Source organism: Bidens hawaiensis, unplaced genomic scaffold (genome assembly GCF_021521415.1).
Source record: "Bidens hawaiensis isolate Kalapana, Puna unplaced genomic scaffold, B.hawaiensis_p1.1 tig00007248_1, whole genome shotgun sequence".
Lineage (NCBI taxonomy): Eukaryota > Viridiplantae > Streptophyta > Magnoliopsida > Asterales > Asteraceae > Bidens > Bidens hawaiensis.
The window spans coordinates 317,651-334,348 of record NW_027491500.1 but is presented as its reverse complement, the minus strand read 5'-3'; the positions used below and the strand labels follow the sequence as shown (position 1 = coordinate 334,348).

Below are 16,698 nucleotides of genomic sequence, written 5' to 3'. Positions count from 1 at the left end.
CAACATCTGACGTTTCCATTAAAATCATGTTATTTAAGTACTTTTTGTTAACCTCGTTTGTTTTTTCCATTAAATCTACATTAATTAATTTATAAGTATTTTGATAATCACAATTGAAATAATGGATCTTATTTTATCATTTGACAAATCCCGTGTAATACACGGGTTTAAAAGCTAGTTCTCGAATATATGTATCAACTTCAAAGAGGTGGACATCCTACCCGGCTACCCGATCCAAAGGAAACCGGTTTATATCCGATTCAACCCAGCGGTTAGAAACAGGTTTTTAGTATTGAACTCGACACTGGTTACAAACTGGTTAACCGAAACCGGTTTTTAGGTTTTTTAATTCTTTTTTTTTAAACCAGCTTTTTTAGACTATTTACCGGTTAATCGGTTCGGTTATATTCAAAATTGGTTATACCGGGCAGGGATTTTAAGTTTTTTTGACTCAAAACCGGCAAGTACCCGACCCAATTAACCGGCCTAACCGATTATTTGACCGTTAACCTCTAATCGGTTTTAAAATTAACCAGTTAACCAATTTGTGCACCTCATTGTAACAGGGATAGGCGCAGTGAAAGAAATAGGGCAAATGTATATAAAAAATAAAAAAAAAAACTTTGAAGAACTTGACAACAATAACCACAGCCTCTGCCGCTGTAGGGTAGAGGTGGGCAAACAAACCGGTTAACCGAACCGACCTGAAAACTGAACCGAAACCGAACAGGTTCGAAACCGATTATGTAGAAACCGGTTTGGAACCGATTGAAACCATAGGTTCAGAACCGGTTTGTAATTTTCTCCACCAAAACCGGTTTCAAACCGGTTAACCGAACCAAAACTGGCCAAAACCGGGCAAAAACCGGTCAAAACCTTGACCGAAACCGATCAAAACCTGAACCGAAACTGATCGTAACATTGTAAGAAACCGGTTTCAACCTGAACCGAAACCGATCATAAACCGATTTTGACTTTTGTTGACCAAACCGAACCGGTTTTAACCCAAACCGGTTTTAAGTTTTAAACCGGTTTGTGCACCTCTAATGTAGAGTGAGCAGAACCCGGTCTAACAAGCGGCCTAAACTGACGGGCTTGGTTCCGGCCTAATTAATGGGTTATGCGTCCAATTCTCGGTTTAGTGTGTTGAGAGCTAATTGGGTTAGGTCCGGCCCGGTTCATAACTGGTAGAAACAACGGTCGGACTGAAGCCCAAGTAGGCCCAATAAAAAAGTAAAAACCAACAAAAAAGAACCCTATGTTCTGAAAATCGTGTGTGAGGCTGAGGCATGAATTCAAGACTTAAGCCCAAGTAGGCCCACCATTTTCTTTATTTCGATGCTGAAGCTTAACTATTGATCATATGTTCTAGTCGTTTAGACGTATTAATTTAATACAATATCATTTATTTATAAGTAAATACTAAAAGAGATATAACAACCAATAATAGTAGCTGTCTACCAGAGTCCAGAGCTGAATGCCGAATTAACCCAAATCGTAATCGAATTAACGAACGGAACAATTAACTGACGATTTAGTTAAGCCATAACTGATAAATCGAAATTTATGGTTCGGTTTCGGTTTTGATAAGTGGCATAACTTGATTAGCGTGACGGATCCTATTATTCTAATAGATATTCAAATTAGGCGAGATTCTTCATGAAATCTATATCCATTATTATTCGTCTCGTGCACACCCAATATCTACCGGTTTCCAATAATTTAACTAAACAAATAATTTTTTAGTACTTTAGTTAAATAATTTTATTAGTCATTATTTTTTTAGAACCATCGGTTTGGTTTGTCATTTACCAAAATATATTTGATCCTAGGTTTTTATCGAAACCAGCATAATCAGACCGTAAACACTCGTAGGAGCGTTTGTAAGATGATATGAAAGGGTCATTACATATAAAAGTTATGCAATTCACAAAATTTTTGTACTTAATTACCCCAACGTTTTAGTGGGAAATTAGTGTGAGCCACATAGTGATGGTGCATATAACATTTTATAACCAAAAAATGTGGGATCATTATGTCCACTTAACCTTTAATTTGGACGGTGGTGGTGCATATCCTCAATATCTAATTTTACTCATTAGTTAATAGTTATTTTAAATAGCAAAAGGATTTTAATAATCCCAACTAAATGATATTTGCCGATAAAAATCCTAACTTAGTTTATTATCACTAGTGGTTCCAATTTTAAAAGCTTTGGTTCTCAACAGTCCCCCGTTAAAAAAAACTTAACAACGTTAAGCTTTTTTTGAATTTCAAATTGGTTTTTTAGGACTTTTGATCAGAAGGAGGATATGAGTCGATTGATGTAAAACTTAACTCGAAACAATGCTCCAAACAGCTTGATTAGTGCTTCAAATCGGGTGTTTGAACTTCAAATTAACAAAAATTAAGCTGTTTGAAGCATCGTTTCGAGCTAAGTTTTACATTAATCGACACGCATCCTTCTTCCGGTCAAAAGCCCTAAAAAATCAGTTTGAAATTCAAAAAACTTAACGTTGTTAAGTTTTTTTACCGGGCGACCATTGAGATACAATTTTTTTAAAATGTGAGACCACCAGTGGGAATAAACTAAGTTGGGATTATTATCGGTCAATAACAGTTAGCTGGGATTATAAAAATCCAATTTGCCTTTTAAATAACTTATTTACTTCTAGTTTTGTTTTTCTATTTATATGAATTTAATTACAGATATCAACTATTGTGATCTTTTGAAGAGACACCGTTGTCATCAAGCTAACGACGTTAAAAAGAAAATTATATCTATCTTGAATCACTAAAGGTATATTTTTTGAGCTTTGAAGGGAAAAGTGAGGAAAATAAAGAGAAATATGATTTCTTTTCCTTTTAAACAATTCGTAATCATAGCCTACGTTTTAAAATACTATACTTACCAATTATATATACACTAATAACATAATTGTAAAACTATTATTGCCTTTTCTTTCACTTACTTTTAATTCATGAACATGAGTACGCTAATAAAGTTTCTTTTCACATTTTTTTAGTTTACTCAGCTGTTGAAGATGACTTTAGTGGCCTACATCAACAAAATATTAAATATGCAAAAGTATTGTTTAAAGGTTACTTTAAAGTTTAATAGCACCATTGTTATAAAAATATAGTATTTTAAAACAAAATATGCTAGTAATGATGTTTAAAAAAAACTAACCAAGAATAAAAAAAATTTACATAAAAATAAACAGGCTTTTAAGCCACTCGATCCAAGTTACCTTAATTTTCCTGCTTCTACTTGCTATCCACAAAAAGGAAAATTGAGTAATCCAATCTAAAATCATATCCAATTTTAAATCTTTAACCTTGAAGACCACTTCATTCCGAGTATCCAAAATACCCACTACTACGTGTAATTGTGTAAACAATACCTTCCACCACTTGTTTTTTCAATTTGTGCATCTTTAACCAACCAATCAATCAATCTCCAAACTCGAGAAGCAACTTGGCAAGATTCAAACATGTGTTTCACCGTTTCCATCTCATTTGCACAAAACAAACACGTGATGAAAGGAATATCAAAGTCTTTATTTCAAAATCGATCTAAAAAATTAAGAAGCTTATTTGTGTATCAAACAAACACAATTTGAGCAAAAGAAATGAGAAGTGGAATCACATATAAAAGAAAAAAATTGAAAAGCCAAATAATAATACTACTAAAGTTTAAATAACTTCTTTTGGAAAGCCAAAAAATAAAAATAAAGAAGTAAGTTATACAACATATTAATATGGTCTAAATTCTTATTGATGCCAACATGTGATAAATCATATGCTTTAAAATAGAGGAAAATTATAAATAAATAATCCTATCATTTTTGTATTGGCAGATAATAATTACACCTTTAAAAAACTACCAACAGTCCAACCTTTCAACTATTTTTATCTCAATGGTCATCCGTTAAAAAATACTTAACCCCGTTACGTTTTTTTCCGAGTTTCACACTGATGTTTTAGGGCTTTTGATCTGAAGAAGGATACAAGTCAACTGATATAAAACTTATTTTGAACCGGTGATCCAAACAACGAAACAATGTTTCAATTCGGGTGTTTGATTTTCCAATTAACAAAAATCAATCTATTTGATACATAATTTCGAGATAAGTTTTACATCAGTTGACTCGTATCATTCTTCTGATCAAAAACCCTAAAACATCGGCTTGAAACTCAAAAAAAGAATATAACGACGTCAAGTGTTTTTTAACGGTGGACCATTAAGACAAAAATAATTAAAAGGTTGGACCGTTGATACTGATTTTTAAATGTGGAATTATTATCGGCCAATACATAAAAATGAGATTATTTATTTCCAACTTTTCTAAAATATATTCAAGCTTTACATTTTATGTTCTAATTTCTTAATTCTTAATTAGTAGGGGCTCTTTCCAAGACATGTATCACTTTATCAATAGTTATACACAAGAGTGTATTCACTATATTATATTGATCTTATCTAAGTGTACCAATCCATTGTGGTGTCACTTCACCAACCAATAGTTGCCTATATCTTCTTTTCCTTGTGAACTATAAATTGTTTACTTTAGGACAATTACATAGATAGCAAAACAACCCTATTGTCTACATTTATCTTCAAAACTTATATGGCAAAACAAAAATGGAAACTTTTGGTTGTACCTAAGAGGATAGACCGATAGAGATGCACTAAAATTCTTCAACTACAATTCAAACATTGTTATTTGATCACACATCAAGATCCGGTGTCGGTGCCAGCGTATTAGAAGAGCTGGAAAGATCTTCTGGTTTAACGGATTTGCTTAACATTAAAAAAAAGCGTTAAAGGGGTCGTATGAACGACCATGCGATTTACTATAATGCTAAAATCTGTTATCATCGTAAAAGGGGTGGTTTTTTTTTTGAAAGAAAAAAATGATGCAAAGAGAATCAAGTAATCCAGTTATCAACTATCATAATATTTGTTGATCTATCAATAAGGATGTTATTATATTATAATGGATCTGATATATATGTTATATATTATAATGTACCAAATAAAAATAGTAGTGTATATGTAACCTCTGTTAAAAACTCCAAAAATTTTTAGAACAAATACTTTATATTTCACAAAGCTATGGTATACAAACACCTATAATCCACTTGGGTTTTGTGTGGAAGTGAAGGAAAATGATTGGAGAATAGATAAACAGACAAACAGTGAATAAAGTTTTTTTTTATTTGAGTAATTTCAAATTAATACTAGAGATAAAACTAAAAATTAGAATTTTTTATAATTATTTAAACGAAACTTTTTTAAGATCAAAATAGAAACTTATTTAAAAGGGGCAATTTTATAGAATAGTAATCAAACTTCAAAAGCATTCTAATTAGGTTACTTAAGTTTAAAAAGTGTTTCAATTAAGTCACTCAGTTTTCAAATTTTATAAAATTAAAGGTTTTAACAAGTTTTTTCTTTCTTTTTTGTTTCACATAGGAAATCTTTTTATCTTTTTTTATGTAGGTGTTGAGTGTTGACGTGAATTTGATTTTAAATTTTAATATAATTAATGTTTTTTTATATTTTTTAAATTTAATTGCATATATTGCAAATCATGACCCCACATCTTATCCTTCATTGCTTTCTAGGCGCACAAAAAAATCATTGAGGCTCGATTTGAAGAGTTAGTGACCCGATCTGAGGAAAATTTGCATGGATAACCTAATTGGAACACTTTTGAAACTTGGTTACTATTCTATGACATTTTTCATGTCTCTTAAACAAGTTAATAGATTAACTCGTTTATTAAACCAACTGTGTTTGTATTGACATATTTAATAAAACGAGTTATATTAGCAACCCCAAAATATAATTATGTTATCCATTTAAAAAGATGGTAAGTAGTGCATAAAGAAGGGTATTATTGGAATATTGGTCCTGGATTCCTTATTTAAAACCCCAAAACACTCCATGAAACACTAAACAACATGACAGAAGTGAGACTAAACGTTGATGAACAACTTTTATATTCTGCATCTGAGATCATATGCTGCAGAATCTGTCACGAAGCCGAGTTCGAAAGCTGTAAATCCTTAGAAACTCCATGTTCTTGTTCTGGAACAGTTAAGGTACGTTCTAAGTTTCTGGTTTCCTTTATTCTTTATGATTACACGTTGAGTTTAGGCGCCCGTGTTTGAATTTAATCTAACGTATTTTAATTGGTTGATTGATCACCAGTTTGCGCATAGGGATTGCATACAAAGATGGTGTGATCAGAAAGGAAACACTAATTGCGAAATTTGTCTCCAGGTTAGGTTTATTTGTCGACTCATGTTCGATCAGACACAAATGATTGTTTTCATGTTCGGCAAAAATATGTTAAAATTTGAATTTTAACTTATTTTTGTTGATTCATGTGTATAAAAAAATCGAGTGACTAGTGTTTTTTAAGAATTTGAAACTTTTAAAACGTAGCAAGTGAGTAAGATTTTAAATTTTAATATATTTTTGTCACTTGTTACGTTTTAAAATTTTCAACTTCTGATAAGGAAGGCGTTGGTTGCTCGCTTGTTTTTAAGTGATAAGTAGACCACGTAAACAAATTATAAAAATACAATGTATTATGTATACCATGAAACTTATTCATAATGATTTCATATCACATATTCACATTTACACGATCAAATAAATATATGAAATATTTAACATGTTTAATTATTTATAATTTTCTCATGTGAAAAATATTCTGCCCTCATGACCAATGAATGATATTAGTCACTATATGTAGGACAATAAAACAATTATAAGCAGCCTAAAGGTATATATTAAAATATCTTACTTGCTTAAAATCAAAAGTACAATGAATAATTTGTAATAAATTAAAGTTGCTTTGAAAACAATATTGTTTTGGAAATTATGCTAATCATGTACCAACTGAAAATGACATGCATTTTAAACGTTAGCAGAAATTTGAACCGGGATATTCATCGTCGCCCTCTCAACGCCACTACGACATTCATGTCACATTACGGTAATCACTTATCATGTATTTACCTTTATTCAGTGTTGTAGAACTCTTTATACGATAGTAGAACGGTGAGGTAGAGACTAGCCATTAATTATGATTATTTATTAATAAGGATTAATTTGATTGGAATTTATGTGTATTTTTTCAAATATTTGTATATATTATAAGTTTTATATTTAATTTTGATCGATTTTGACCGAATAACAATGAATCATAGACTAATCGGTGGGGTATGAACTAATGATTAATTGACGCATAGACAAGATTTTGTTCAACCATGTATTTATATGCTTTAATACCAATATAATACATGAAGTTTGTTATTATGTATTATTATTGGTAACAAACTTCTTTTTTCCTTTTTTTTTTGTCCTTTTGTTTTGTGTGTGTCACATGACACATATTTGATTATGTGATGTGTAAAAGTGACGCATATATCACTTTTTGATTGTTATCATGACATCAAAACTAAAATATTACTATTATTGTTATTATTATTATTATTATTATTATTATTATTATTGATAGTCTGAGAAGGGTATTAGAACAGTTGTTTTTTTTTTTCCCTAAAAGTCACATAATGTTTGTTACCTGTTTGGTCATCCTATGTACCATAATGAAACGTGTTCTAAAAAGTATGTATCATTTTGATATTAAAATAGATACATTTGGCAATATAAATGTTTCAACAATTAAAAAACAATAGATTACCATATTATTATTTATCATAAAGTTGTTTCTATATTTGGCAAACTATAGATTAGACCCAAAAAAGTAGCAAGAGTATTATTGTTCAAGATGCAGCCCCCTTCTAGTTCTAAGATAGCCTAATGTCACGGATTGGGACAATTTTGTTTTAAAGCTTTTAATGTTTTTTTTTTTTACAATTTAATTTTTCTGATTGATTTGATGAATAGTAGAGTGGGTTTGGAAGTTCCTATAACGGATGAAAATCTAGAAACTGTTATGATTGTTGGTGAGGAAGAAAGGTTGGTTGAAAGAGAATGTTCATCGGCTGCGAATGCTACTGTTTCTATGTGTAGAAATTTGGCTATAATGGTAAGTTTTTGTCTTAATTTTTGGGAAATGATGGTAACGGGAGTATATATGCTTAATCTTATTGAAATAAGTAGTTTGGAAAAAACATCTATAAATTATTTACTCAGACTACCACCTTAGGTAAACAATCCCAAATATCATTAAACACTTAGTAATAAAAATTTAGTAATTATAAAACGATATTTGTAGTTAAAATATAATTACATATAAGTTACTATATTCATTCTTATTGAAATGATCAGTCGTATAAGGTACTATATTTAGTCTTATTTAGTGTCGACCAACACGATATTTGTAGTTAAAATATAATTGAAATTACGTATAAGAAGATATTTGTAGATTAAATATATTTGAAACTATTTTATTCACTGCACTGCTTATAAATTCATTATTCACAAATGAATATATCAATATAAATGTTTCAACAATTAAACAAACAATAGATTGCCAATGAACTCTATTAAAATACATTTTATTTGTTAAACATTATTTTTAGTTATGACTAAATATTGGATTAGGTTACTAGGTTTAGTAGACTAGTAGTTATCCAAATATTGTTTTCAGTACTGAATGTTGACTAAATACAAGTCTTATTAATACTACTTATTTTAAGTTTGTTGAACAAAGTATTATACAATGTTTGCTTCCAGCTAATATGGTTTTCATTTAAAAGATGTTAAGAAAAGTAGCACTAGTGAAGTCCAAAGTCAAGGCATGTGTTTTCTTCTTAAAGTTTTAGTCCTCAATGTTTTAAAAGTCTACAATGGGCCCAATTAATGCTAATTTAAAACACCATTAATTAACAACTGTTTACCATTAGGACTCTCACATCTTGATGTGACCAAGTTTGAATTTCAAACACAAAAAATTTTGATGATGGAAGTAAGGTTGTAAAAGTCGTTAGGCAGACCCTAATTGGTTGATTGGGGAGTTGGGAGTATTCGGAGTATTCGGGAAATATTCGGAGATTACTCAGACATGGTAAATATAAAGAAAATTAACTTTTGAATATTATATATTTGTCAAAATAAGCATAATTTGCATCAAAAGGCCAAAAGAGTACTCTAGTTAACTCGGCGACTTTTGAATGGCTTTTAATTTACTTTTAGAGAACTCTAGCCCGCTTAGCCCGACTTTTCACCGCGTAGCCCGACTTTTGACCGACTTATAGAAATTCCTAGCCCGAATTTTGACCGCCTAGCCCGCCTCAGCCGACTTTTAACCGCCTCCGATTAATTCAGGCCGACTTGAAAAAAGTCTCTAAGATAGGAGTCCGAGGACCGACTAGTCGACCTTGGAATCCGACTTTTACAACACTAAGTGGAAATATGAGATTTTTAAAAGTTGAAGGTGAAAAATGAAACATTTGTTAAATGCTATAATAAATAACTAAATATAAGCAAGTAACACATTGGTTTTGCTTTGCTTCAATTTAAATGTTTTGGTCTATTTCAATGGCCTTGACTAGAGAGGAGGTTTGTTTAGTATTCCCATGATAGCACAAATTTGTTATGAGATCTTAAATTAAGTGTATACATAAGATTTGTTGATAATTAAGAAGCAATCACACACTCAAAAAATTGATATTAGCTAATTGTATACAGACAAACTTAACTTATATTCCAAAAAGTCGTATACAAATTGTTTGCAGAGTGATCGACACTTTTACATCGTTCTTGTTCGACCAATGTATAACATCATGAACCGGTGCCAACAAGGGATCACGCCATGTCAAAATACGAGACCATCTAGACGGTTAACCCTATGCATATTTACACAACTGACCCTTACAATAAACAACTTTACAAATGACTCTAAGACTACGCTTTCTAACATGACTAAAAGACCCTTAATATTACTTGGTCTAAGTTTATGCTTAAACTTCAGTAAGATTGCAAGTATTTTATGGTTTTCTTCCTTCTAATTATAATTTATAAACATGCATAACAAAACATGCAGTTTACGATGCTTATGTTAATCAGACATTTAATCGGGGTGCTAATTGGCTAAACAGGAGATTACCCGTTTACCCTTTTAACAGTAAGTATCATTGTTGCTTCTATCTTTGTGCATATGATCTGATTAACTAAGGTTTACTCATTTGCTTTCAGTTAATAGTTATCAAGGCTTGTGGGATATTGCTTCCAATGTACATAATAATGCGGATCGTAGACGCGGTCCATAACATCATCACACATCAACATCCAGTTAGTCCAAAATTCTTAATCATGTAGTTAAAAACAAGTATGTCAAGATTGATAATTCGGGCCGGTGGGTTAACATTTGAAAAAACGTACGACATGCGTTTGAAGGTCATCTAACTAGTACTAAGATATTGTATGGTTTATGCGCAGGATTCTGAACGTGACAACATATAGTTGACATATATACAAATACAACCAACAAGACAACTCTCAAATTCTGATTGGCGGGATTGGATTGGTCTCATTTCTTATCGTATATAGTCTAAAATTCTTCTCACTTGGTTGCAGTCTGTTGAAGCCCACCACCAAGAAGCCCTGAACCCACTGTAAAAACCGTGTTATGTACATCACTTGAATCTATATGGACCAGAATGCGACAGTGTTAATAAACTGTCATTTAGCTTTGTTACCGTTTTGAAATAATCCAGCATGACAACATATAAATCGCCAAGTGGGTATAAGAATAAAAAGAATTGAACGGATAAGAGAACAGTAAATGCATACTGCTAATCACATGTAAAAAACGAGCAAGACCAGCGCACAAGCGCAGTTCGATCATTGGCCGTAACATGTTAGACAAACCGAGCAAGTTAGGCTTCAATTTTCAAGTCACCAATCACACACATCATTCGAAACAATCACGAAATGCTCTGGTTTCTAACACATGTATACCCGCAAATCACTAATGTAAGTTGAACAATATCCTGCTTGAATAAATAAACAAAAAGTCACATGAAGTCATCATTAACTCCATTCATTAGCAATCTTTCAATTTAACCAGTACAATTCAAGCATCAATAAATCGAATATCAAAGGTGTTTTGATGAATCTGCCACACATTCAACGCTGCATATTCCTCTAAACATTCTTTTAGCTGAGCTTCAGTATAACCCTACATAAATTCACAATAAAAAATTACAACCGACAAATAAACAATTAAAAAAGTTTAAAAAAAAGATGAGAAACTAACCATTCTTGAAATCCTGTTCAAAGCTTGAGCATAGCTTACATCCATCTTGTTAGCCCTTGCAGCTTCATCACGCAAAATCGAATAAATATCTGAAATCGGATCAAGACCTGACCGCTGCCTATCGTCAGAGTACAATGAAAACTTCGACATTTGCATCAACCGAAGTGCCTCATCCACGTCACTCTGAGCAACAGTTTCTGAAAATCTCAGCCTCGCAAGCGCCTGTAATTTTATATTATTCTCAACAATGAATATAACCACCAATTGTTAACTAAAAGTAAAAAATACAGTATAGTTTAAAAAAACTCACAGCTGATATCCTTAGAATACTGAGAAGAGTTCTGATAGTCGTGTAGAGTGTGGGCTGTTTGACTTTGCTTCTTCTTGCCTAATGCTTGAGTATGCAGTAGCTATATACTCCTCCAGCTCTTGCGGAACAGATGGAGATAACTTTCTGGCAGCTGAAATGTATGCCCTGAAAACAAATAGAAACCAAATTAAATCCCAATAATCATTTTCATTTCATTGTATATTTACAAAAGGGGATAAATGAATATTACCTAAGAACAGAAGCTTCAAGAGGGGCAAACCCGAGAGCAGGGGATTCTCTTTTTTGGTGAACATAAACAACATGTCTAGCCATTTCAAGATCGTTGTCCATGTCAGCTTTGTCAAGGATCAACCACAAAAGATCAAATCTTGATAAAAGTGCTGGAGGGAGGTTGATGTTTTCAGCTGGAGTTCTTCGTAGATCGTATCTTCCCCTTTTAAACAAAATAAAATTCAATATTAAAAATATATGAGTGATTAATAATAGATAAATAATGTTTTATATGTATTGTTACCAGGAAGGATTTGCAGCAGCAAGAACTGCAGTTCTTGCATTCAAAGAAGTTGTGATTCCAGCTTTGGCAATGCTGACCGTTTGCTGTTCCATGACTTCGTGTATAGCTGTCCTGTCTGACTCATCCATCTTATCAAACTCATCAATTGCACATATGCCCATGTCTGCTAGAACCTAACAGATGATAAAACCAAAAATTGTCAGAATCAAGGCGATCATTTTATGTTTTGAATCTAACTCTACTGAGGTGTAATAATAGCACAAGTTGTCCTCACCAGTGCTCCGCCTTCTAGAACCATCTCGTTTGTCACTGGGTCCTTCTGAACAGCTGCTGTAAGACCAACTCCACTGCTTCCTTTGCCAGTTGTGTACACACCCCTTGGTGCAACATTAACTACGTGCTTTAAAAGTTGACTTTTAGCAACTCCAGGATCACCCATCAAACATATGTGTAGATCTCCTCTAATCTGTGTTACCACATGCAGAACACCATGTTAAAATAACAGAGCAGATATATAATTAGGTTAAAACGCAGGAAAACAATTAGCACATTACCTTCATTCCATCCTTTAGTTTTCTATGAGGAGCACCCACTAAGAGGAGTAAAAGAGCTTTTTTGATATCTTCATGTCCAAAAATCTCGGGGGCCAATGAGCGGGACAACTTGTTGTATATGTCACCATCTTCAGATAGGCGTGCAATTTGTTCCTCTTCATCTCCTTTCAGCTCATACCTGCAGAAAAAGCAAAAGTTCTCAGTTTTGTTTTGTTGAAATGCATATTAGGTATAATTACTAATCAAATACTTATACTAGACTACTAGAGGCAAATATTGCATTAACTTTGGATTGGAGACAAATACTTAAATGAAAGATACTTATGGATGTAAAGGTTAAAAGTTTCTTACTCTTCATATTTTTTCTTGAAGTGAGATACTGACATGGCTTCCAAATATGTATCTGCTACCAAACCCGCTCGCATTGCTCTAAATCCGGTATAAGGTATTGGAAGAAATATTCCAGATAGCTCAACAACATCACCTGGGGATACCTGGAAATTTAAAAAGTAGACTTCAAACATACAATTAAATGAATTATGTTCTTTCTGTTTCTAAAAACCATATCAAATCACACACAAAAAGAAAGAAAGAAAATGAGCTAAATTTATAATAACCAACCTTTCTTGTAAGTTCGCCTCGAAAATGAACAGTCATTGTACGAGGAATATGACCTTTCGGAACATGTTCTGAGAGCTCTTGGAGTTTTGCCTGAAATTATGTTTAAGGTAAACAACTCATGTAAGAAAACACTTGTATTAAACAAAAAGTAAAAAAATATATATGCCCATGCTAATTTTGAGCTAACCTCCTGAAACTTTAAAAACTTTGAAGCCTGGAGTTGGAGAATAAGATTTCCTTCTGCCCGGTTAATACTACAACGCTTTGATGGACATTTAAACAGTGGCATGAACACTCGAGCAGTTACTTCCTGTTTCTTAAAATGGCATGTTATATAAACAAGCATGCCCAATGGTAAAAATGTAAATATATGAAGAATCCCATATAAACACATTATTGCTAGCATTAGATATGATAGCATAGCAACACTGAACTGCAGGGCTTAAATATGATATAAATTTACAACTATATTTTATGCAATACACAAAAAAATTGCTAGCATAATCAAAAAATAAAAGATAGCACTACACAAGCAACATAAAAGAATTGTGCTTTCAGAAGTGAGTGTAAACATGATTACATACCTGATATATTTCAAAACCACACTCTTCACATGTGTAAACAGCAACCTTCATCAACGGTTTTACATCTGAACAGCGAGTCACAATTCCAGATATCTTGACAAGCTGACCAATATTTGAAGCCCTAACCTCTCTTATAGTAAATGGCTGACCCTTTGAAGAAGCTCTAATGTACACTTCACTGATTAACAGATAAAAATGAGCATTAAAAACTGCATAGAACATTAACAAAACAAATCCAAGCAAATAGAATATTAAAGCAACTAGCTATAGCAGTTAGCATGTCAACATATACGAGTCCATCAAATTTTTTATTCATTCAATTTCTGATTAAAATGCCATGTTTCAAATTAACTTTGTGCAATTGCAGAATCTTAAACTATCATATCAGACATCATATTAGTAAATCAAAGCTGCAAGTGATTTCATAAAAGCTAGTACCAAATTAATATAAATCAAAACCCTGATTTATACTTACTAAAAACACTTAATTTCCGAAGGCATCCTCTGTTTCGGGTCAGTGCCATCAGCATTCTCATTGCCTTCCTCAGCTCTTTGTGTCATTAATACGTCAAGATCGTCATCCTGGAGAGCCTCTGTCGGCTCAGGCATCAACTCATCAATCGCATCAGCGAAAATTTCAAGATACCTCCGCGTATTCTCAGTAACTCTTCCTACAAACTCCTCATCCAAAACCTTGTACTATTTCATACAACAAAACAAAATTTTTAGCATCAAAACGAAAACCTAACGTGGTAGTAAAGTACTGGGAGTGTAAACAAGCCAAAATAGAGCTCAACTCGTTTAACTTACAAAAAGCTCAAGCTCAGCTCGTTTTGAGCAGGCTTGCCTCCTGAGTAGTTTGTCAAGCTCGAACTAGGCATAGAATCTACTCTTTTATCATTTATTAATGATTAGTTTATACCTAGTTATATTTATAATTATTTTTATATATTTCTAGAGATGTAAGCAAGCCAACCCCAATCTCAAGTTGTTTAACTCACAAGAAACTCGAGCTCGGCTTGTTTCGACTTCCGAGCGCTACTTTTAAAGCAAGAGCTTGGCTCATGAGTAGTTTTTGACTTATTCAAGATCAAGCTAGGCTCAAAATCGACTCGTTCATTATTTATTAATTAATTTATATATACTTATAATCATTTTTATGTATTTATGATTACTTTTACACATTTATTTATTAAATTATAAATTTACATATAACATAAAATCTATTTTTTAGTTATTTTTATCATAGTTGATAGTTATATACATAAAATTAACTATCAAACAAGCATATACTAAACAAAAAATAACAGCAGACTAGTTTGGGCTCGAAAGCTAACTCGAGCTAGTTTACTAAACAAGCTTACTTTTAGGCTCGAGCTCAATTCGAGCCGACCTCGATATTACTAACTGAAAGTAAGTAAATAGAATAGATGTGAAAACTAATTACATCGAATAGGTCTTCAATGTCGATTTGAATCGCTTTGGTTTTACGGTTAGCCACGTCTTGCTGCGTAACAAACAGATTATTGTAACTTGTAAGCATATACATATAGATATATATACAATACATACATACATACATACATATACTGATTAAATGAATATTAAAATGAAAACCTACAAGGATGCGTTTATATTTCTGTTCGCCGTTCGCATCGGTAAAATTGGGATAGCTTTTTGGCGGGAAAAGTGAGAAGTTATATTGGCCCAAATGCTGCAAGTGGGTATAGTGGGTGGTGATCTGAAAGCCCATTAAATGGCTCACTGGAGTGCTGGACTTTTACAGTTACAAGCCCGATATTTTTTCCTTTTTATTTTTTTAGCAGTATACAAGCCCGAATTTAATTTTACTCTGACCGATAAGTAGGATCGTCAAAACCGATTGTCGCTCACTCGGAAACTGCTCAGAAAATACTTGCTCATTTTTTTCACTCGATTGTAAAGGGGCCACTTTCACTTGGTCCGAATTTCAGTTGTTCGGTTCGGTCCGGTTGTAAACGAGCCAAGCAATGAGCAAGTCTTTGCTCGGCTCGTGAAAAAACCTACTGATAAGTGGAGTTGCAAATCGTAACCGGTTAGATGAACCGAAATTTTAAACGAACCATACTGAAAATGGTTGATAGCCGGTATAGTAGAAAGCAAATACTAACTGGTGGTTATGAACTTGTTTGGGATGTTCACATACAAACTGATTAGGAACCAGTTAACCAAACATAGGCTAATACAGTTCGTGCTAACAATATTAGTTTCAATAGGTTATTGTTGGTTAACCGGATAATAATCGGGTGGAATTGAACCGATTACACATATCTGTATTTTTTACTAAAAAACCGGTTAGGAACCATAACCAATTATTGACTATCGGCTACATACGGCCGATCTAAATACAAGTGATTCGCAAAGTGCTAAATCGGATCGTCGACGTGTTTTTATTAGTGTGATCAGTCGGCTCGGGTTTTGTAACTTTGGTTATAACAACAGTGCATTATTGTTTTAAAGAAAATCATACAGTAATGGTATCCTTTTATATAATATTATAAACTTTTATTTGAAAACAATGAATTATATATAGGTTTGTCCATCTAGACACCCTTTTTTCTATTCATATATCCTTTTTACATATTTTATTTCTTACATACATCCTTTCTAAAAGGTCAAATGGTGCCTAAATAGCAGCTTGCTTATATATAAGCTATTTAAAGAGTTAAAGCTGGTGGGGATAAATTTGGGAAAAAAATAAATATCAGCAATGAATCTTGATTCGTTCGTGTCATTCAACAACTTTTAATCAGGAGCATGTATAACAAACTCACACACATAGATAAAATTTTGTTAAATCAAAATGTGATTA

General features: G+C 32.5%; 2 long non-coding RNA genes and 1 pseudogene across 4 annotated transcripts; 2 read left to right on the top strand and 1 right to left on the bottom strand.

Moving 5' to 3' along the window:
• The first annotated feature begins 5,968 nt into the window (after window positions 1-5,968).
• Window positions 5,969-7,013, top strand: LOC143634813 (uncharacterized). Its single transcript, XR_013153932.1, has 3 exons — window positions 5,969-6,111; window positions 6,221-6,292; window positions 6,949-7,013. It is a non-coding gene; the product is annotated as an uncharacterized LOC143634813 (long non-coding RNA).
• Window positions 7,014-7,958: 945 nt separating this feature from the next.
• Window positions 7,959-10,500, top strand: LOC143634812 (uncharacterized). 2 transcript variants are annotated; one of them, XR_013153931.1, is made up of 4 exons: window positions 7,959-8,069; window positions 10,029-10,109; window positions 10,181-10,276; window positions 10,424-10,500. It is a non-coding gene; the product is annotated as an uncharacterized LOC143634812 (long non-coding RNA). The 2 variants fall into 2 exon arrangements; XR_013153930.1 differs by lacking the exon at window positions 10,424-10,500 and having other exon boundaries at window positions 10,181-10,355.
• A 433-nt stretch (window positions 10,501-10,933) lies between these two features.
• Window positions 10,934-15,600, bottom strand: LOC143634788 (DNA replication licensing factor MCM7-like; annotated as a pseudogene). The gene is made up of 14 exons (XR_013153927.1): window positions 15,469-15,600; window positions 15,295-15,354; window positions 14,323-14,546; window positions 13,848-14,025; window positions 13,451-13,573; window positions 13,264-13,353; window positions 12,994-13,136; window positions 12,643-12,820; window positions 12,363-12,554; window positions 12,089-12,261; window positions 11,804-12,007; window positions 11,554-11,718; window positions 11,244-11,465; window positions 10,934-11,165 (listed from the first exon to the last, which is right to left on the bottom strand). The product of XR_013153927.1 is annotated as a DNA replication licensing factor MCM7-like (transcript).
• Window positions 15,601-16,698: the final 1,098 nt, after the last annotated feature.